General features: G+C 30.5%; 1 pseudogene; it reads left to right on the top strand.

Annotated features, from left to right (window-relative positions):
- Window positions 1-6,292: 6,292 nt before the first annotated feature.
- On the top strand, window positions 6,293-23,875 carry LOC128172931 (receptor-type tyrosine-protein phosphatase alpha-like; annotated as a pseudogene).
- The last annotated feature ends 1,077 nt before the right edge of the window (window positions 23,876-24,952 follow it).

Here is a 24,952-nt window from a genome sequence, read left to right as displayed (position 1 = left end):
AATCTACTCTGGGGATGCTGCCACAAAAGTTTCAGCGTTCCTGGCTGGCTGGTTTCTCAGAAGATTTTTTTAAATATACTCTTCTCCCTTTGTGGCCCTACCGTACCCCAGGGGTAATTAATTTTTCAACTTGGAATTTACACTAGCTGAGGAGATGCTTTCACAGAAGTTTTTAAATTAGCCTTCTTGAATATGTTTCCATTTTTTTTCAATAGTTTTTAAATATTTCTCCTTGAAAGGTGGTCATTTATTTGCCAACTTTGCATAAAAGTGTTTTGTGCCAAGTTTGGTTAAAGTTAGTTAAGTGATTTTGGAGAAGATGTTGAAAATGTAAAAAAAAAAACCCAGACAGACGGACAGATATAATGTAATCAGAAATTCTCAATTCAGCTTTCAGCTGTTTGTTTCGCCGTTTGTGTGTTGAAAAACTTACATTCCAATAGCAACCTTGACAAAATACGATCCGTCCCATTTTCCTTGCCTTTTGCTTGGCAACCTTGTGAAATTTACCCTTTCGTCTTGTTATTTCAAACGCTGATTAAAAACAAACCCTGTCATAAGATGATTATTAATTTTAAGCATTATTGAGTTACTAAGCTTAAATTACATAACATTATAAATGTCTTTAGAAGGACTTTAAGAAAGTTACACACATTTGAAATCGTAAGGACCGAATTGCCTTATTTCACCAAAATACTCAATTAAGGTCAAGAACTAGTTAATGTTTTCAGAGTGTCTTTTTGGTGAGAGATCCATTATAACGTCATAAATCGTTTGCCGTACTTTACGGCTCTTAAGGAATTATGTAGAAAATTAAAATATTTCTTGACATTTAATGTTAAATCATGGAAAAGGTAATAACGATATCTATATTAAATTTGACATCATTTTAAAAAGGAAGTCAAAAGCTTGTTTCGTTCCGTTTTTGGAAAACTGTAGGCATTCTAGATTTATTTTATTAGTCAAATATGGACGAAACTCCAAAATGTGTTCCTTATTTCCTTCATATTTCATTGAAAATGACAGATTAAAACATGCGTTTTCAATGTGTTTACCAAATATTTAACCCCGGTACACACTATCAAACAAACTACTGTAATGAAGCATCATGGAAAGAATTTATGTCTTAAATTTTATAAACATGTAGGCACCTTTCATTTTCTACATCTTGACCTTAAAGAGTTTACCTTTGAATCAATTTTAGTTCTTTTGACTTCTAAACAATTTTCAAGGACATTGAAATTTTATCACAGACCTAAGATTAAACGAAAATCTAAGCCTACTACCCTGGATTCAACAAACATGCACCTTGCGTGAACGTATTTATACCAAACTTCTTGAGGACACAGGATGAGGAAAAGACCCCTATTTTGACGCTTGAATCTTCGTTTGATGAATTTAATGGAATGCAAGAAAAAAGGATTGCAGAAACATTTCGCAAACGAACAGTACATTCTAAAATGTAACATATTAGAATTCTAAATATCCAAATTTATACAGAAATGTGTTACAAAAAAGGAAGCTTTATCTCATATAACTATAATTTGGTCTCTCATTCATCAAATATGCGCTTGTCTTTATTTCAATTCAATAAATCAAATTTATTTAGGTTATATCCTTTAGCAAATATATCCCTGTGACTTGTACATTTATAGACCAATCAACACTTTACAGAAACGGTATCCATTACGCGGTATCAGGTGACAAAACCGGGTGGGGGGGGGGGGGGGTGGCAATGAATTTGGTTGTTTGCGATGAACTTTCATTATCGATGTTTACAGAAGTCTAGTTTTTACTTGTGTTTGTGAAATGCTGTTACTGAACCAGTTTACCTCGTGAAACGAAAACATAGTTGCCTTTGATCTAATTCGAATGTTTATTTGATTTGATAAATATCTCTAATTTTATATGACTGATATATGTACTACTTAAACCTTTTTTAAATTTTGATTTAGATTTTTAAGAAATGTTTTCAGACGTAAACCGCTGTATTTATCAGTAAATTAAGTACTTGTATTTTCTAAAGTTTAACGGACAATGCGATATGTGCTGATTTTGTTGTTACCGAATTTTAATCATTATTAACATTTAAGCATGTTGTTTAAAAGAGCATGCCTGCAAAGAAAGTACAGCCATGACTGGAAGTGTTCACAGTTGTTTAGTTTAGTACATTCCATTTTAAATGTGAAGTGAGTTATAGTTATGCACCTCGCCATCTAATGCGGCTTGTTTTGTACAAAGTATACTCTCTTAAATTCATATAATTATTAAGTGGTGCAATATATTTTAAGTCAATTAATAGATTATACATTTCTGTCCTATATCTTAGGATATTTATCTCATCAAAGACTATCCATGAACTCGGAACTTTTACTCTAAAATGATGTTGCTTAGTGTTTGTATTATATTCAGTATATGTACACATAAAGGGGGAAAACGTTTTATTCCCCTTGTTTGAAGGGGCAATTCACGATTTTTGTGAAATTCCTTTTTTTTGGTTTTATCATTTACAATGCTAAGGGAATAGGTTTTTAAATTTGAAAGTCAGTTGACTTTTTATAAGCAAGATACAGGGCTCATAATTCTTTGAAATGTAAAGAAGGATCGTGTCCTGTTTTGTTTACTTCGGTTCAATATACTAGTTAAAATCTTTTTTCTTTTTTTTTTCAACCTGATTTTCTCTGTTTTTTATCTTAAATAAACAGTTCCTTGCGTTTAACTCATTCACTTAAGGTCAAAAACTTGAATTTTTACTTTAACACTCAAATAAGCTCTGTAACTCGCTTATAACTCAAAACGTAGCACTCAAATTATGGTTGTCTTTGGAAATGTCCTACTGAAGCATTGTAAACATAAAATTTGGAGAAAAAATTGTTTGACCATGCCTCTTTAAAGTATAAATCCACAATAGACCTTGATGTTTCTCTTGTTTGGTCATGAATCTATTAATATGAAGTGGTTCCCATCTGCCACATACTATTATCAGCAGTATTCGATGTAACCGTGTCCGATAGTGACACTACTCGGAAATTTAAACATAAACACGATATTATATCCAAAGAAAGTTTTGCATCTTTATTATATTTACCAAGATAGTATTATCATCGAAATTGTATGACACTAAATATTGAAATTGATACATATTTTGTAACCTCATATTCATGACTAAGTAAAAAAAATGTTTAAACAAGCTGGAAACATTATCATTTTGTAGTAAACTTTATCAACTACAGGTTTATGTTAACATAGATTTGTTTTCGATATAAGAATAAAAGTTTTATCCTTTTTTTTTCTTGTTTTTTTTTTTCTTGTTTTTTGTTTTGTTTTTTTTTCTATAAAATCTTCATGAATGAATGTTATAACTTGATTATTCATCAAACAATTGCAATTCTTTCCTTCAAATGATAATTCAGTTTTGACACTTGCTTTTAAAACTGCAAATCCTCTTTTCTGAGATGAGTCACGCATTCTAATTTAAAATGTATATACACTCTTAAAGTATTTGGAATATTTTGCTTAAAGGTACTAATTTGTTGTTCTTCCCATTCTAAACATTGTTAAAAGGATATACCTTTTAACGTAAAGTATTATCTAAAAGAAAAAAATAATGAATCGCCTGCAGATACGATATACCAATTGGAAACGCCAACGTCGTTTCCCAAAATCCATTTATTACGTTTGACTCGTCCTACTAAAATTTAAACATCCAAACATATATCTCAGCAAAGTCAAGTCAATAGATAATTTGATTTATAATGATTTCTCTTCACATATTACTGTACAGGTGCGTTTGATGTTTAATTTTTGGCTTACCCATATACATTTTTTATACCACACCGAAATGCTTCTTTAAATTTATAGATAGCCCAATATTGATAAATTTTAAAAAATGACTTTCTAATCTCACTTTCGTAACATTCACAACTTCTTTTCGAAAATTTGTGTAAAAAAACAAATTTAATCTATAAACAGTCATAACTTATTCACAATTGTCTCTCGTTTCATTAAAATTGTTGTTTATTTGTTTGAAAAATATAACATATAACGAAAAATAATCCAAACTAACACAAGACGTTTTCAACGACATTAGCATTCTATACATACATTGTACATTTAACTGTTAACAATTCAAAGAAGTGAAGACCATGCATTAATTGAGGGAGTTTTATATCTGTAAGAGCATACTGCATTTTTTAAATGAGTGTAAACCATTTAGTTTTTTGTAGTCATTCTACAATATAAATGAAATTTCATTTGAGTGACAAAAGTACAGCCTATTTAAAGTTTAAATGAACACTTTCATATTATTTCGACATTGACTTGGCAAAGAATACGAGGAAGGTAAAACGTGTCAACTTGCCAGAAATAATAGGTGCAGAGCAAACCATCCTACCATTTTCATGACTGCTTTTCAAACTGAAGACACCTTGAAATTAAACCAAGCGTAGCAACATTTTACTTTGTTACTTTTGCGTTTTACTTGTGGGAAATTTAGTCCCTGTAAGTGACTTATTCATTTTTTATTCGTTCCAAGTTGGTTTTTATAAAATCTGCATAGCTTATCAGTTGTTCAAGGACAGTAATTTTATCACCGACCAGGAAGGTTTTAAAAATAATCTTAGTCTTCTACCCTGGATTCAACAAACATGCAACGTGCGTCAACGTATTAATCCCAAACTCCTTGAGAACACAAGTATGAGGATGTAATTGTCTGTGCCAACAAGACCCCTAGTACTATTGGCCTTTTAATCATCGTTTGAAGAATTAAATTGAATGCAAGATAAAATGATTGCGGACACATTTCACATACAAACAGTATTTTCTAAAATATAACATATTAAATTTCTCAACATCTCAAGCTTATACAGATATGTGTTACAAAAAGGAAGCTTTATCACATATAACTAATATAACTATAAATCTTTCTGTTATCAAATATGTGCCTGTCTTTATTTTTATTCACTAAATCAAATTTAGGTTATATCCTTTTGCAAATATATCCCCGTGACTGGTTCATTTATAGTCCAATCAACACTTTATCACAAAAACGATATCCATTGAGCGGTGTCTCTGTGACAAAACCGTCTTTTGCAATGAATTAGGTTGTTTGCAGAGAACTTTCATTACAATGTATCGATGTTTACAGAATACTTAAATTTTATACTGGTGTTTGTGTGATGCTGTTTATTGAACCAGTTTAGCTCGTTAAACGAAAATATAGTTGCCTTTGAATTAATTTGAATATATATTTAATAAATATTTCTAATTTTATGACTAATATAAGTAATACTAAAACATTTTGTTTTTGAATATTTAAATTTAGATAAGAAAAATGTTTTCAAATATTTATCAGTAATTTAAGTATTTGTATTTTCTTTTGTTAACGGACAACGCGGTATGGTCTGAATTTGTTGTTACTGAATTTTAATCATTCTTACCATTTGATCATGTTGTTCATTTAAGACAACACGCTTGTAAAAACTGAATTTTCTGAAATCCATATAATTATGATGTGTTGAAATATACCTATTAATTACTAGATAATACATATCTGACCTATATCATCAGGATTTTAATCCCGTCAAAGACTATCCATAAATTTGGAACTGACATAGTGAGTGCCATGAAATGAGTCCATGCTGTTTAGTGTTTGTAGTATATTCAGTGCATGTACACATAAAAGGGGAAAACGTTTTATTTCCCTTGTATAAAGGAACACGTCACGATTTAGGTTTAATTCTTGTAATGTATTTGTAAATTTGAAAGTCAGTGGTTGATTTTTAAGCAAGATAAAGGGCTCATAATTCTTTGCCATGTAAACAGGGCTCGTGTCCTATTCTTTGTTTGCTTCGGTTCAATATACCAGTAAAAATCTTTCTTTTTTTTTCAACCAGTTCTAAATCATTTTAAGTTTAAATAAACAGTTCTTAACGTTTACATTGTAACACATTCATTTTGAGTCAAAACCAAGAATTTGTACTTTTCAAAATATAAGCAAACACTTTGTTTACATAGCAATAATGATAAGTTCTGTTACTCACTTATAACTCAACGAATAACACTCAAACTTTGATTGCCTTTTGAAAATGTCTTACTGAACCATAAGGTAATGTTTGACGAAAATCGTGACCGTGCCCGTTAAAAAATAAATTTACATTAGACGGTGATGCTTCTTGGTATTTGTCATGAGTCTATGAAGTGGGTCCTTTCTGCCACATACTGTTATCACCAGGTTGATAGCATTAATTCGGTGTAAGCATGTCCAATAGCGACACAGCCCGGAAGTTAAAACATGAATACTTTCCTCATACCGCGTACGTTTGACGAAGGATGTGGTTGTGTGTGAGTAGAGATTCTTCTACAGCTTATGGTCACAGGAACGTCATGTTTTGGTAAGCTTTGCCAATTTTTAATCATAGTGTGTGTTTTAAAAAAGACATTTTTTAAATCGATTTGTCAAAATGTTATGTTTATTTGTTAACTTGCTTTAATCATGAGTTATATAATTGTTGCTGTCGAAAGGAATAATAAACTTGTCATCGTCCTGATAGTCAATAAATAATTATTTAATTATACCAAAGCAAACCTTACTTGTTGGCGATATGTAGATTTTATTGATATTAAAAAATATAAATTAGCGAATTAGTTAACTTTTGAGGGGGTTTAAGTTAAAAAAAAACCCCAGAGAAATTGAATGCATCTGGTGAATATTTTCTGATGATTATTCACTAAAAAGCACGGAAACTATTTCACGGTTGTATACCTGTAGAATAACATTCGTTGTCATTTTACATTAAAATATTCAAAGACATATAATAAATGTTAATATTTTTATGTAAGGCACAATGCAAATCTGTAAGCAAAATGCATTGTTTTCACACTTTACATCATACAACATCAAAATATATGTATACCAAAGGTTATACTATCTTTAGAATTTCCATGAACCTAAATGAAGCGAAATCAATTACCATCTTTAATTGAATTGTTTTTCTACATAACAGATTTTGATTCGTATTAGTATATGCAGTTACATATTACTGAATCTTTTTTTTTTTTGTTATGAATATTTTGATGTTTCAGTTAATCTAGTTTTCGAACAAGGGCTCAGAGGAAATGCCGCCATGGGTGCGCCACCTCAAGTGAAAGCCTGGTACGCCAATAAATCAATAGATGGCAATGTATCACAGGACCACAAATCAGACTCGTGTGCTATAACGGATGTTGAAGGAAACCGTAATACTTCTATATGGTGGAAGGTGTGGTTACAAAAGCAATTCAACGTAGCATATCTTGAGATATATTTCAGATCTGACAGTGAGTTACGAAGAGTAATTTAAATTTTGTTGTAACCCCTCATAAACTAACTCAGATATTCACATTTGCAAATATTCTTCCTTAAATCTACCTTTTGAACAGCGATGACGTTCCATTCGGTAAATTTACATTTTCAAATATCTTTCCTTATATGAGTTACAGAATAGCAAAAACGTTAAGATCTGTATGAAATTGTTTTTAACGTCACAGTGATAATCCCTTGTCGCTTCGATAACTGTAAACATAATATCTTTGTAATTTGAACAATTCTGAACAATTTACTATTCGCAAACGTAAATATAATAGCATAAACGTGAAAAAGTTCAACGTGATATGAACTTGGTTGGTACGTGATCAAATCTTCTAAAAATCTATTCGGGCATTTCAGAATATTCCCTCATGTGCGAACCAAATTCATATCTCGATTTTTTTTTTAATTTGTTTTTTTTTTCTGAAATATGCCTATATCGTAAAACATTACTTGTTGACGCCAAAACAGGACTGGCGTGCAAAACAAATCAAACCACTTGACGTTGCCTTCAAATTTTGTTAAAATTCATGTAATTCTGTTAAAAATGGGCATAACATGTATCATCTGATTTAAGTCGTTCAAAATCAAATATTAAGAAATGAGATTACTTTTGTACAAATGTTGTACGAGTATAACTTAGGACTGTACACACTTTATAAACAGCAAAGTGATATCGCATAGCATAGGGCAAAATTAAATTTTAAATTCATTCCAATAAAGAATAACAAAAAAAGTACTAGTATTTTCTAAGAATAAAAAAAAACTATTGGATAGCATTTCATCTGTTAAGTCATATGAAGTCATATGTGTTAAATGAGTTTCAACTCCAATGATCTTAATCATCAGTTAATAAAGTATTTACATGTTTTTCTGACGTAGGCATTAATCATTTCTTTTCCAGCATATAGAAGGTCAGCTGGATTTTCTATTTACACCTATATCGGGGAGACATTTAATCCACTGCATGATCCCAAACATCGTGTATATTATCAGGATCCCAAGTCTGGGTGTCCGACGTCTGTTATGAATGTAACCGTCAACAACGTAACTCAAGGGATCGCATTTATTAACACACGACCGCTGGGGTATACATCAAGCTGTCAATATGATAGCATAATGTATACTGGGATAGAAATCTGTGAAGTTAAAGTCATGGGTCAGTTTTGCATGAATGCTAAAATCTTCATTTTTAGGGTTTTTCTTTTTAATTTTTTTGTTTTATCCTTTAAGCTGTTCATCATACAAATGTATAAGACAAAGAGTTATAAGAACTTTAACTTTTCAAAGATAACAGGCTGGTAGTGAATTGTATGTATTATTTAATTGTTACTTTATACACATAGTATTGCATACATGTACATATCATATACACACATCTGTAACCATACACTTACGAGCTTATACATAACAATATGCGTAAAATATGTCGCATAGTTGTTAGAATTGCATCATTAGTAGTTATTACTGAAGTATGTATCTTTTAAGGTCTTCTGTATTAAACTAGACACATTGTTTTTTTTACTGTTAATGATTTTCATTTCCAAATGTTGTGCTCTCAACCTCTCGGAAACTATTTAAACACCATCAATGATTTTTTCATAGATGATAAGAGGTGATCTAAAATGTCAATGTTTTTTTTAAGTTTTTGTTGTCATCACTTCCGATCCCGATATACAGCTGATTTTGTAATTTTAATGACATATTTTGACATATAAAAACAATCAGAAATATCACTTTTGAGTTGTACGGAAAGGTAGACAATTTTGAAGACATGTACTATTTCGTTGTTATATGCCATTGGCGCCATTTCTTTGAGCTCGCCAAGGCACACAAAAATGTGTACGCATTTTAAAATCGAAATTTCCAGACGTTTTGTTTTGTATCTTTTTATTAGTAGATATATTGTCAAAACATATAGAGCAAAAGTGGTAGAATATTAAATGTTTTTCAAACAATATCAAGAAAAAGGGACCGCCTCCTTTATAAGGGTCCAAGCGACTCGAAAACTCAATTTCCAATAACGTATCAACGACAAAAATTGTGTTATGCATTATATATATATATATATATATATATATATATATATATATATATATATATATATATATATATATATATATATATATATATATATTTGTCACCGTTAAGGATTCAAAGGGGTTGCCACTAAAATATTCAATCACTTGTAACTAAAAATAAATGTACAAAAAAGCCACATAGATGTTGGAAAAACATGTCAGTATTCTAGATACATGGTATGAAATGAAGAAAAAGTGGCCGGCCTCTTGAATTAGGGGTCAATAGACTAAAAAGTATATTACAAAAAACGTAACACGATCAAAATTTTGTAATGCATTTTATAAGTTCATTTCTTGATCTTAACAATATCTGTTTGGAAAAAAATGATTGCCACACTCATTTATTACGTAATTAGATTTTTCCGGCTTAAAGATCATAAACTTGGACGCAATATGTCTATAGAAAGAGTCATAATTTGGTAAAAGAATAAAACTACATTGACAAATTTAATCGATTCCATTACTCGAAACACCAATGCCTGTCTCAATTAAGAATATATAGGCCTGGTCCCTGAAATATTCGATCTTTGTATCTAAAAAAAGAAAAACAACTTAAAATAGATAAAAAACGTTAAATGATTGTATTCTTGAACCTTCTTCTATGATATCAAAAAGAGATCGACCCTCTAATTATTGCCCAAGAGACTTGTAAAGTATATTACAAGTAACGAGAAAAAAAAGTATTTAGATTTTGTAATGCATTTAAAACCAAAGTTTTTGATCGTACAAATCTCTATTTGAAAACAAAAATATATTTTTTCACGCCCATTTATGATGTAATTAGGGAGCTTTAGTCATTATTTGAACTTGGGAGAAGGGGGGGGGGTAATTTTTCAAATAAATCGTTTTTTCATAGTCTCATGAAACACTCACTATTGGTAACGAAATAGTATCTACATGTACATATTATTTTTCAAAAATTATTAAGCCGCTTTCAACGATTTTTTCACAGATAATCCAACGTGATATGAACGGAATATTGTTTTATTACGTTTACTTCGTCATATCATGTAAACTGACCAGAACACAATTATAACCTTTAAGCAGCCCTAATGTATACGACCATTGTTGAAATCTTCATCAATATAATCAGTACATGTATATTGGTAAATATTTAGATAATAATTTCTGTGGGTATTGTGTGATAGATACATTGCATTTAAACGCTGAGTTTCAATAACTATCAAATAGACTTCTAGATGTGTGTAAACGACACTGAAGGCAAACTTGAATTACATCTACGTGTTACAATGTTGCACAGCGCTAATCAAATTTTGTTGATCTATAAAAAGGCATGACTACAGCTTCGTAAGCCAAAAAAGAATAATCTTGACCATGTTCCTTAAAAAATATAAGAATGTACATAAATTCCTAATAAGCACTGTCGTAGACTTTAAAACACATTATGTTATAAGACTCATATTAAGAACTTGTAATATAACTTTGATATCAGTCCAACATATTGAGACGCCCACATGTTATAAAACTTTGATTTTTGTATGCTTTGGCTTTTTTTTAAATTTCTTATTGTTTGGTTCAGTTTCGTTAAAGTTTTCTTTGCTTCGAATTTGTTTTGCAGTTAACATCACCATTGCTACTTTTGAACAATACTTTAGAATTACCCAATTTTATATAAAAATGAAAATTTGATAAAATAATGAAGGTTATTATTAGTGATAAGGTTGTACAAAACTGCTATGCGTAATTACGGAAATTGAAAGTTATGAGTTAATGTGAGTCGATATTAAAACTTTATTTTTTTTAAATGTTCATAACAATCATTTTCAAAAATAACGATACTAATAATATACACTTGTAGGTTGTGATTCAAATAGGTTTTCACCTGGCTGCAAGAACTTATGTCAAACTAAATGTAAAAATCAACACTGTGACGCATTTAATGGATCCTGTATACATGGATGCACTGATCCAAACGCTGATCTCACACTTGACTGCATCGGTAATTTTTTAAATTACAAATAACCAATCTTGAATGCGTAAACACAATTAAATCAGTGATATTTACAATTTCGAGAAAAAATGAGTACAAAATCTTGTTTGAAATATCGTATGTATTACCGTAAATCAATATTTTTTTTTTTTTTTTACATCGGCTTTAATTTAAATTTTATCAGAAATTTACTTGTTCGCGGCAATTAACTATCGGGGTATTGGAAAACACAATGCTATAGTCTTAGGCAGTTTAAGTTTAGATCGCTAAAAGGATTTTTTTCACAACGTCAATTCCACTTATAGAGCATTCGGAAATCAGTTTCTTTTAAGATATATTTGTAGAGATAAAAGGTAAAGACTGTCTATAATAATAAATTTGCTTATTATTATTAAATGGTGTCTTTTACAAATCTTCTACAAAACAACGTGATATTTTATTTTGAAAATTGTTTTATTTTGGGGCATGAGTAAGTTCGATATATGAATGACGAATATACATGTGCAACTTATATCAGAAAGAACTAATGTCGTTAAATCAATTACAATAAAATTGTTGAAATTTTATCAATCTGATTAGGGTAAAAAGGGTCGAAACATTGTTTATATTACAGTATGCCCTGATGGAAAATTCATGTCAAACAAATCGTGTGCAGACTGTCCTGGTCATTGTAAAAATGGAGCACCGTGTAATAAGTTGACGGGGATGTGTGATAACGAGTGTGCTAATCACTGGAATGGAAGTTTCTGCAATAGTATTTACTAATGATTTATATAATTTACATATCTGTTAACTGTTGTAATTATTTAAATACATGTTTGTTATGTTGTATATGTTGTTTGCTTTGTTGTTTTTTTTTAACTGCACACAAGACGTCGTTCATATTGATTCCGTTATCGAAAATTCTAAACCTAATATCACTTTTTTAAAGATTTTAAGCAAAGAATCGAGCAGTCTGAAAAAAAGGAATTATTTTTTGATAAATGTTTGACTGTTTCTCTATTTTATTACTTTTTTGTTTTTGTTTTTGTTTTTTTTTATAGTTTATGATGCCTTCGGTTGTATATCAGCAATAACTAATTATTACACGTATATGTTTTAGTTTGCTCCGATCACTACTACGGCACTGACTGTAACACTCCATGTGGACACTGTATAAACAATGACGTGTGTGACAGAGGGACTGGTTCCTGTCCTAGTGGGTGTCAGAATCACTGGCAGGGGGAGAGGTGTGACGGTAAGGATGGAGTTCTGTAGAAATCAAACTTGTAAAGAGACATATTAGAAGCTGTGTATGGTTTGCCACTTTCATAATGGTGTCAGCATAACAACAACTTTCATTAATACATAAAACAAATAGTATGTCATGAAACTGCACCACTATATCTCTCTCTGACTTGTTTTATCCGATTTAACGGAGATAGCTACAATACGGATCTCTGAGATAGTCTAAAAATTATTTTTAGTCCCGGTGAAATCGATCTAAAAAAATCCTGTTTTCAGCTGTTTACGTTTAGAGGTTCTTCTTAGGGAAATTTGGTGTTTCGACCAAAAGCATTTTTACTGTAATAGTTGATTTGGTCACCTTAGTCAATCAGGTTATCTATTGCAATAAGTATTTGTCCGTCGACTTACGTGCGCGGTGCGTTAACAGTTTTAGATTTTTAATTTCCTCTTTAAAAATGCATACACAAAATTTAAGCATTTACTCTAGTGCAGGCATTTAAAAGTTTAATGGCAAAATGTCTTAATTTTTTAGGTACAGATTCGTCACTTTACTAACATGTATATCCTTGTTATTTGTATAGCTCTACGATTAAATCCGTTATTTTGCTTTAGATATTTGTTAGCGATGCATGCTTATGAAAGAAGCACTATGTTTCGTTTACAATCCATGTTTACATATTTAAGTATTTTTTTTTATAAACGATACAAATTTTAACCAATTTTCTCTTATAGTGATACATTACGCTAAAAAAAGGATAATATACACAATCAGGAACAGTTTGATATGAACTTTGCAACAAAAACTAAAACTTAGCTACAACGCCCTGTGATGTTATTGTATTATTGATTTCATATCTGAAATAAGAAAAAAAGGAGTTGGGGTAACGTCACAATCTAAAAAAAATCTCCCTTTCCCGATAAGACTCATCAAATGACAAATGCATTAATATAAAACGTGTTAAGTTATAAAAACACAGGCAATTGCAGCTTTAGTCACATGTAACATAATCATTTAATTGCTATTCTTTTTAACTAAGGCAGTTGGCAAAAAAATATAATGTTTGATTCTAATTTTACTAAATCAAATTTTATTGAAGAATGCAAGGGTGGATTTTACAATAGTTCGTGTACTGAAGTTTGTGGTCAATGTGTAAATGGATCAGCCTGCAATAAAGTAAATGGACATTGTACAGATTGCTTAAACAACTTTATACAACCATTTTGCAAAGGTATATTTCTTTACGTTTTGCTTAGGTTAACACATTGAATTTACATCCCATTTGCATTTTTGCTTGAATTTGCTAAAATTTTGTAGTAGTTTAAGATTGTTTGTGATTGCTTTTAGTATGCAAGGAGGATTTTTACGACAGCAATTGTGGCGCTGAATGTGGAAAATGATTCAATGAGACAATTTGTAATGACTTCACAAAGCTGACAAAATTTAGCTTTTATATCACGAAAAACAAAATCTTTCCGTTCAAAACTACAACAATAAAGGTTGACAGTTTCACTTTTAAATTGTATCTTACAATTTAAAATATGTATTTAAGAAATTAAATAGAGGTACACTGTACATTTGTAGATTGCATTGAGGGTTATTATGGGAAAAATTGTAATAAAATGTGTTCAAACTGCAACTCAAGCGCACCAAGCTGTAACAAAGACACTGGAACATGTTTCTTTGGATGTAATGATGGGTGGGAAACTCCTAGTTGTGCTGGTTTGTACAACATAAGATGCCTTATTATATTGCTTTATTTTCAATAAAAACAGCAAGGAATTACAGTCCATAAGTGTCATTTTTATTCAATCAATCGCAACGAAAAACATTAACAAATTGTGTTATAAAACATTTTTTAACTGCTTATTAAATCACACTGACATTTTTATGAAAATGGAAGTTAAATACTTGCCGTAGAATTATTCTAAAGGCGTGTATTGAAAGTTAGCATGGTGGTTCTTTTTAGTACAAGTACCCCTGGGACGCATTAAGCCTGAGTCCAATTCTGGTGCAGTAGCTGGAGGGGTGGTTGCAATTATTATTGTATTAGTGGCTGTGGGCGTTCTTGGTGTTATTTATACACGGTAAGAATTTCCAAGCATTATAAAAAATCTAAATTGTTTTTTTCATAGTACCCATGCAAAATATACATTTATATTGATTAACATTATTAAGTTTTAAAATATATTTTTTTTACATTAACATCGTTAAGTAATATGTTTCTGTATTTCATATCCCTTTCTTTTGTTACGATGTACTTTTTTAAGAAGTTGTTTTCAATGTTATATTATCCCTTAAATAGACGTAGAAGAGGCATGAAAAATGCGAGCCAAAAAAAGGAACAATCAAAATCAAATATTCCTCATTCGAAACATTCTAGTAAGGAAAGGAAGTATGCTGATTTTAAAGGTAAAATCAATAAAAATTAAGTGATTACAAATTGATCAATAATATGAAACGAAATACGGCCCACCAAAAGATAAAATTATTAATCAGAAATTAGACTCTAAAATAAGATGGTAAGCAGTCGTCCAAAAGAGATGCAGGTGAGATTTGTGTATAAATGGGATTGGTTATAGATCAAAATTGTCCATTTCATGTACCAATCTTCAACAAATTATACCTGAACAACAAATTGGAATCAGTCAAAATCGATAGGGTTTCTTGTAAAAATCGAAACAACAGGATAATTCATTTCACGTTTTTTTTAGTTGAACACAAATTCGTTTTAATGAGTGCATGATTGAGCCAATTCAAACGAGGTATCGACAATCTAACTAAAGAAGGCAATGAAGCATTTTTTTCTAAACATGTTTACTAAAAAAATGAATCAACTTTATTAACAAAATAGATAAGAGTGACGCCATATAACAATCAATTTTCATTTTTAAACAACCTATTATGGTATTAAAAAATGAAGAATTCTGCACTGTAGATAATTTGAATGATACATCTCCTGGTGAATATATGAACGAGGCATTGGTAGAAGATGACGGGGATTACTATAATACAGCAGAAGTCAACACAGCTATTCGTCTTGAAGATTTACAGCGTGTGGTGTCCGAAAAAAGTGCCGGAGAAAATAACACATTTCAATCTGAGTACAAGGTGCATGTAATAGATTCAATTCAATTGCAATATATAACCATATCTACTATTTAAATCGGAAACTAAAGATTAATCTTTATCAATGAGTAATGTGCCCTCTTGAAAGTGTTTGATTAAGACAATCATTGTCGGCATTATTGTATCCTATTTATCGTATAGTGAACGTATCATTATGAAAGTTGACAAGGATAGGATGGGATGCAGGATGCAAGGTATACGGTCGAAATAATTAAGTTAAATTCTACCCCATCCAGTCTTATCCTATTCTGCATTCCGTAGCCAATCAGATTCCAGTATATATTTCAGAGTTACTTTGCAAAACGAAAATAATGGAATAACTAATTAAAAACATACAAAGTAACCTACCAAACAATTATTGATAATGTGATATATTCACAAAACAGTGGAGAAAATTGATGCGCGCTACATTTTTGTCGATTCGAAAATAGCGAATATGCAATGACTGTAAACATTTAAGGCTTCATAATACAGTGTGAAATTACTACATAAATGATTTTAGTTTTCGTTAAGTAAAGACGTTTTAGTTTAAAACAGAAGAATTCATTTGAGGAAAAAGTGGACATATAAATTATAAACAACAAAAGAAGAAGCTTACGTAGTATGTGTGTGACTATTCACGATTCTTTTATCTTCGATGTTCGATCACTTATACCCCTGCCCGATGATAAATTGAACAGATTTAATTATGAAGTACTATTAATGCAAATGATCCTATAGATCCAAAGTAAATCCAAATGATATAACAACAAATGCGATATATTTTTAATGATTCATAAAGTAATTGCAATTTACCGAATCGTGTTTACATTTTTCACAGAAAGAATCAGCCGATTACCAATTAGCTCACATGGTTATAATATTATGAGGAATAGATCGATTTTGATTTAAAAATCTTTGTTAAAACGATATGTAAAAGCTCTTCGTCTGCTTTTCAATATTTATAACACATGTATCTAGTAAAAACAAAAATCCATAACCTGTTTGTTTACTTGAGTTTTTACACTCCGCGTACGATTTAATTATACCGATGCACAGGTAAATATATTTTCTCGTTTTGAAGATTTGTTGATAGACTATTTCGACTTTTTTTATCATTTAATTAGTCAAAATGTTGTCGATAAAAGTATTTTTTATCACAACTTCTCTTTTATTAATTCCTATTTCTAAATATAGATGGTATGGTAGAGAATAGATGATAGGATAGGATAAAGCTTAATTGCAGGATAGGATACAGAAAACCGGCTATAGGAAAACAGAGACAAGTTTTTCACCTTTCACGTTGGCAACACTGTAGTTTCAGGAAAAATTAAGAAAACAAAAAGTGACTTCTCGTAATTTTACTGTCAAATTCTTTTACATGATTCTATATTTCGCATCAAATTGCAATAATATAAATTCCGGAAAGCCTTTTGTTTTATATTGCTTGATATACTTCACGTTTGTTGATAAAAAGAAATTTTCTTTAAAGTATGTTTCTAATAATATTTGCATTCAATTTGATTATTACTTGCAAAGCTAAATCGATAGTGCTTTTTTATTTGTTTTGTTTTGGGGTTTTTTTTGGGGGGGGGGGGGGCGGGGGGGGGGTTGTTGGTAAATGATAACCATTTATTTAAAGATTCTGATTTACGTTGTTTAATATTTTTGTTTTGTAATTTTGCAGAGACTTCCAGTTGGAAATACTTCTTTATGTAAGGAAGGAATGAAACAAGAAAACATGGCAGAAAACAGATTCAAAACTACCTTCCCATGTACTATTTTTTCTTTATAAATTAATTTTTACTTTCATTTGTATAATGTATCGTGATTTTTCTTTCATGAAAGCCAAGCTGTAAAAATACCTTTCTGTTGATATTTTTTATGTAGACGACCACTCAAGAGTAATTCTGAAAGAAATTTGGAATGAAGGAGATAACGATTATATCAACGCTAACTTCATAAAGGTGGAATATTTGTTAATTTTATCATTGAAATTTGTCTGAATAACTTGATTTCGACAAAAAACGTATACAATTATTTATACATGTTTACGTTTTATTTAGGACTATAAAGGCCAACGAATGTACATAGCTGCCCAAGGTATTTCTGTGTCTATTGGTTTTTTTTCATTAAGTACTTCTTGTTATCAAATGGGAGTGGCTCATTAATACGATTAAATATGATGTATTTGAGACCTTAAAATGTGTTCTTAAGATGAAAATGATAATGACACCACCCATTTCTCTGTTCTATACAATATGTAGGTCCTAAGAACAACACCCTGACTAACTTCTGGAGAATGGTTTGGCAGGAAAACGTCAGGTTCATTGTCATGCTAACGAATATTATCGAAAACGGGAAGGTATATCCATTTATATAACGAATGTTCATTAGTAAAACAAAACATTTTATTTCTTTTCTTTTGTTTATCTATTTTTTATTTTTTATTTATCTATATCTTATTTTTTTTGTTGAATATTTTTAGAATTTTATTATTATTAAAATGCAAAATCTGAAAAGCAGATGTAACCTTTTACCTTTAGAACAAATGTACCCAGTATTGGCCTACGAACGAGAAAATACTAGAAGTTGGTCCATGTAAAATGAAGCTACTGAAAGAACAAGTTTACGCATTTTATATGTATAGGAAATTTACAGTCCAGAATACAAAAGTAAGATGATTTTTAAAATAAGTTTTCTTTTGAGAATCGTTAATTATATGCACTTTGCATTATTTTTTGGCACTATTGTTTACCTAAACAAATAATTTGCTTGCAATATAATTCGTAATATCTGCACATTGTGCCAAGATCATAACAGTTTTTTTAAGATAGTCGAATACTAACATTTATTTCGACACTGGGCTCGCATCGTTCACAGTCTTCTGAAAAAAGAACGATAACCCAATTCCACTACACTGCTTGGCCAGACCACGGGACGCCAGAAGAAATAGGATTGGGTCAGTTCCATAAAGCAGTCACTACAAGATATCAACCAGGGGGACTGATGTTGGTTCATTGCAGGTCAGAACCAACATTGGTTTGCATAAATGAGTTTATTAAAATGGTACTGTGGTGTCTCAAAGTAAGGGAAATGAGTTTGCAAAATAATTATATCAAAGATTATAAACAAAGGATTGAAAACACTCAACGCCTTTTCTTTTTGGCGAAATAGAAACATTGTTAATTACAAGGCAAATCTTAAAATATACTAGTATAAATATTCAGATTTCGTTTACTCAGTTTGTCAATCACTGGTGTCATGCTACCTACAAAAACTCAACGACGGAAATAATCTTTGGCAATATGACTATAATAGGGTGACTTAAGAACCATTGATGTATATATCAACAACAAAATAGGAAAAACCGAATTAAAACAAATATTTGTTTACATACACATACGATTTATTGTTTTATTGTTTCACTTTTTAAGCGCTGGTGTCGGGCGGACAGGAACATTTTTAGGTCTGGACTGCTTGCTAAAACAAGGAAGAGAGACAGGGGAAATCAATGTGTTTGAATTTGTTAAACAAATGAGAGAGGACAGAATGACCATGGTACAAACAACGGTGAGAAAATAATTCTAAATAAGGAACATTGTTTTAAAACATGGTACATGTAAATGCGATTTGTTGCGATATGGTTTCCTATAAATACCCATGTAAATAAATACTCGTTATTTTTTTTTTTCAGAATTAATTTACGTACAAAAAATACGTATCTATCTGAAAACCATTTGCAATATACAACTGTGAATTCTTTAAAGAAAAAAACCAAATTCTTTTCTTTACTTGTTGAAGTATAAAAAGCTAATACTTATTTTTCTCAAAGATAAATTATGTTTTGTTAAGAAACAAAGACAATCAGATAAACCACGACGTGGAAAACACTTTTCCACAAATCAAATATCTTTTTTAAAATGAAACCCTTAACAAGTATGTATGCATATAAAGATATAAAGAAGTGTGTATTAAGGAATGAATTTAACTTCTTCGTATGTTAACGATATAACATGACTTAGGGCAGTTCACACTTCCTAAACCACAACGCGGTTTATAAATAAAAAGCGAAAACTGTCCCAAGTTATGTTATGCTCGTTTAACATACGCATAGATTTTAAGAAAATCATAATAATTTAATTTTCTACGACTACAGTCATAAAAAAGACCCATCATTTAGTAAAATAACGATTTGCACACGTTCACACCTAACGTCAAGCGGATAATATATTTCGTCCACGTTTCCTGTTGTGACTTAGGCATGTTATGTTTTACGCTTAAATAGAACTTGTTTAGCCCATCAAATGTTTAAAGTGTGACAATCAGAATTAAATTATTTCTTTATAAATTACAAATTTAAACACTTATCAACTGCATTACTAAAATTCATCAATTGCATTAATATATAAGTGAAAACAAAATTTATTATAAATCAGTTGTTTTATAAGACGAGAATAATAATAGCTTTGTGGTAGGGTAGTTGCGGTTTTATTTTGAATCCATTGCTGAGCTACATGTACAACAATGGAAGCGAACATTACATGCATGTTATAGTTCAATCTAACGATGAACTTTTTTTTAATATTGCAATTGTAATACATATTTTAGATTATTAGCACACTTTAATTTTTTTTTGTTTTTATTTTTCCTAGGACCAGTACATATTTCTTCATAAAGCATTGCAGTTTGGATTCGAAGACAAAGATACGGTTATACGTGAGAGTGACATACCGACCAAATTGATCACATTGTTGCAGGACTCGTCACCATTAAATCAGAGGGCTCTATACAAAGAATACAAGGTACGGCCTGATTATTATAAGATAATGTTAAGTGTTTCATGTCTATGAAAAATAAAACAAAGATATGCATATGTATTAGATTTTGAATCCTTGCAAATGTATTGTGAAAAATATAATTAATATATACACGAAGTATAAAATCAAAGTAAAAGGGACCATTTGTGTGTTATTGCTAAATGAGGCTCTGTGTACATTTCTTCATATTCATAAATGGTCTGTAATTGGTAAAACTACCCATGTGTATAGCTCATATTGAAAAGTTGGTTATACAAAAATATAATATCATAGAATATATTATTTTAGTTCCTGCAAAGTGTGAAACCAATTTTTGAAGACGAAGACAAAAAGGACGGAATGAAGCCAGAAAATAAAAACAAAAACTCAAACATGAATGTCATACCTGGTTTGTTGTTCCATGAATTATAATTTAATAAATTTCAGATAATGTTATAAGCTATTGGCAGTTGTTTATGCACAACTATAATAAAGGTACTATATACGTTTATATTTTACGTTACGGTATGTTTGGTATATTTGACCAGGCTTAGAATATTCGTGTACTTTGCAGCGGTTGACTATTTTGTTTTTATTAGATTGAAATTTGTACAAAAATGAAGTGTAATTACATATCGTAGTGTACAAAAAAGACTCCAATTGGCTGTTTTTCATTGTTTTAATTTTCCAACTTTAAGAATATAGAATTCTTATAATGGTTTTTGTAACGTGGCAGTTTTTTTTTCTTTTATTTAATTTTAGTTTCCAAGTATCGTCCTTACTTGACGTCATATGTAAAAGGGAGAAACGACTACATAAACGCAGTCTGTGTTCCTGTAGGTCACAACGTTATATAAACATACTATTCTATTAAAAAAAAATTATTATCACAAAAAAACAAACATTTCATACGTATCTTCCTGTATTTAGTAAAACATGTTTTAAATTCAACATCAGTAGTTACTTTTAACACAGATTTGCTGTATTATATCAAAGTCTCGAATGCACCTGCTATGATATTAATTAATATCAATCTATTTTTCTTTTAGTCTTTCTTGAACCGTGGTGGGTTTATACTCACACAAGCCCCTCTTCCAGAAACAACTGTTGATTTATGGACACTGTGTGTAGATCATGATGTCAAGGCAATTGTTGTACTAACTGAAAACAGAGAGGTATAGTCTTTAATCTACAGATGTCAACATGTATTTGTTGAGCGCAGTATCAGGGTGTTCTAGTCATTGAGCATGACCAGATTGCCTCGTTACAATTCAAATCATAATTTAGATAGTTAGATATCAGTGTCTTTTTTAGGAAATACAATGGATTCCAAAGAAGGGTTGTTCAGGCATATATGCTCCATATACTTTAACTTCCGGTAATGCAGGAAGTAGTATTAGTGGAGTTACACAGGATACATTAGCTATTCTCAAGGACGTGAGTTTGTGTTTGTTTTTAAAATTTCAATATTGTATTGTGTTCATAAAAAAACGGAACACAATGTGTTACATTGTTTTAGGATAACTACTACAGACTGATAATAAATAAATTGAAATAAATTGAAACATACTACACTGAATAACCAATCTGTAAATTACTGAAATTGCACATTTAATAACTCAGTTAAAATGTAATGAAATCATGTTTAATGTAACACAGGGTATCAAACAGGATGTAGATGTTTTCCATATACCTTTTGAATATGATAATGCCATGATAAAAGGTGTAGAATTGCTGCTTGAAAAGGGAAAAGAAAGCGAGTTTACCTCAGTCGTCATCAGCAAGTAAGTTGAAGTAAATGTTAATTAAAACTGTCGTTAACAGAAAAAAATGGTTTACACCCAAACAAAAGGCAAAAAGAAAACATCGTTCACAAGCTTACGTTTGTTCGATTCGAAAATTCAACCTTTTACATTTTTATAAATTAAGAAGATCAAAGAATAAAACATTACTGAAGTTTATTTTTTTTCGTTTCCATAATTAAATGATATTTTGATTGAAAACGAAAAGAAATATCATTGATTTATTATACACTTCCAATCATTGTCTATGAAATATGTTATAAATCATCGCTTTAGATAGTTGACACACACTTGAGCAATAATGACGATAATTCCTATCACATTTGTATAAGTATATTGTCTTTTTACACATATCGGATGATTCATGCTCTTCAGACGCGTTCTCTTTTCTGCACATAACCATTTCTGTTGATTTGGATCGCCCTTTACAATATAAAAATGTTCATTACAGGGAAAGTGTCAGTCCAACTATCTTATGGTGTGTTTAATAAAATGCCTTTTAATATTCATGTATATAACTAATAGAGAGGTGTCAGGTGTATTATGTTATATTCTATGATTTAAATAACGCCAATGTATATTTTAGTTGTTATCTTACAGGGACGGTGCCGGCCCTTCTGGTATATTTTGCACTTTACATAATGTCATCCAACAGTTACGTATTGACAGAGAGGTAGACATACTGTCTACAGTGAGACTGATCCACACAAGGAGACCGGAAGTCATCACTAAGCTGGTGAGTAGGGTGATCAGCTGATATGTAACCAACAAAAATCACACACACACACACACACACACACACACACACACACACACACACACATATATATATATATATATATATATATATATATATATATATATATATATATATATATATATATATATATTGTTGTGCTGTTGTGCTATATATATATATATCGATTTATTAACTAACATTTTTTTGTCTGTAGGAGGAATACAGGAGATGCTATGAACTCTTATCGCTCTCTGTATCAGATGATGGAATATATGCCAATACGTGATCACCGCCGTTTAAAACTACCCAGGTTTGGAACAATACAAATTACATGATCAATTTAAAAAGAATATTGTTGTGCTAAATGTTTATGCTTATATATCAAAACTTGATTAATTTAGTAGGTGTCAGTATATATATAAACACAAACTAAAATTACAATTATTTGTTAAATAAATCGGTGGTTTATAAAACATTACATAACAATGAGACAAATTTAGAACGGGAGTTCTGCCCTTAGCATAAAAAATGTATGTTAAAAATAGTGAGTTTGGAAAAAAATAATTTCAAAACATCTTGAACTAAATTATACTTTTAATTACTTCTGTATGGCAATAATTACACAAACTATTTTGCTCAAATTTTAAAGGATTCTATGTTTTATGAAGACGTATGACAACACAAAACACTGGATCTACTTTTATTCGAAAAGTATCTTAAAATAAAATGTAAATTAAATATAAGCATTCATTGCAACTTTTGTAAATTGCTATTATCACACTTGTATACGATACCCAGTCTAACAATATTAAACATTAAAAAACTGATCGTTGTATTTCCTTTGTTTTCATTGACAAGTACGTGAATACCTCCATGCACAAACCAACTCCAAAAATTGCAAGTTTTTTGACGGTGTATTTTTTTTTATTTTCTAACAGGAGAATTTATAGCGACACGCTTTGTACTTAACTAATCGTTATTAAACTGATGATGTAAATACCTTAAAAATTATAGACAGATATAAAATAAAATGCTTCAAAATCTGATTTTGACGGAGAGCCTTCACAAGGGTCTTCTTCAAGTTTAGCGTGAGATGTAATCAATCAGGATATGAAATATTTTATAAATCATTTTCTTTGATGTGACATTATAAATTCAAAACAAAATCTATATGTATTTATGTTAAAATCTTCGTCTACTAATGTTTACTTACAATGTTTTGTTGCTATTCATTTTCAGACTTTTTTCCCCTTTCCTCTGCAGAGATGTGAGGAAATCTCGACGTTGCTTTTTGTTCTGATTCAGACACAACAATGTGACGTCAATAGTCAACGGACAACTACTCTAACTTTTACAAATTATAAAGGGCAACTACTTCAAATATTGTAAAAACTTACGGCATGCAGTTATTGTACAATATATAATGAAATATCGCTTTGATACTCTTTGATGTTTTCACAAACACTTTCACAGGCATGTTGCATCAGTCTTACGATTTAAAAAACACTTTCTGTTCAGTGTAGCTCTAAAGTAAGAAACAGAAATGCATATGCATGTAGTGTGATGTGAGAGTCCAGAGATTTTCCCATAAATTAACAAAATACTGTTTTCGTGAATATCGTACGCAACCAATATGCTTTTCATTTTACGGTTTTGTTACACTGGTGCAATAACAACAGGAATTCTGAGAGTATTCCATAAGCAATACACGTCCCCTTCCAGTTTGTAGAAATTTGTGAAAACAATGCACTGTTATGCAGAATATCGTTTCTCACCGTCTTCTGTAACCCGAATCGACAGACCAACCCGATAACGAACCTAATTGTAATTATATAAAAAAAAAACCCTGTCGATTAAATTGACAACACAATGCTTGACACAATTTTACAGAACTTATTTGTT

This window comes from Crassostrea angulata, chromosome 2 (assembly GCF_025612915.1).
Source record: "Crassostrea angulata isolate pt1a10 chromosome 2, ASM2561291v2, whole genome shotgun sequence".
In the NCBI taxonomy this organism is placed as follows: domain Eukaryota; kingdom Metazoa; phylum Mollusca; class Bivalvia; order Ostreida; family Ostreidae; genus Magallana; species Magallana angulata.
The sequence above is the reverse complement of the archived record's forward strand: the minus strand, read 5'-3'. Positions and strand labels throughout refer to the sequence as shown.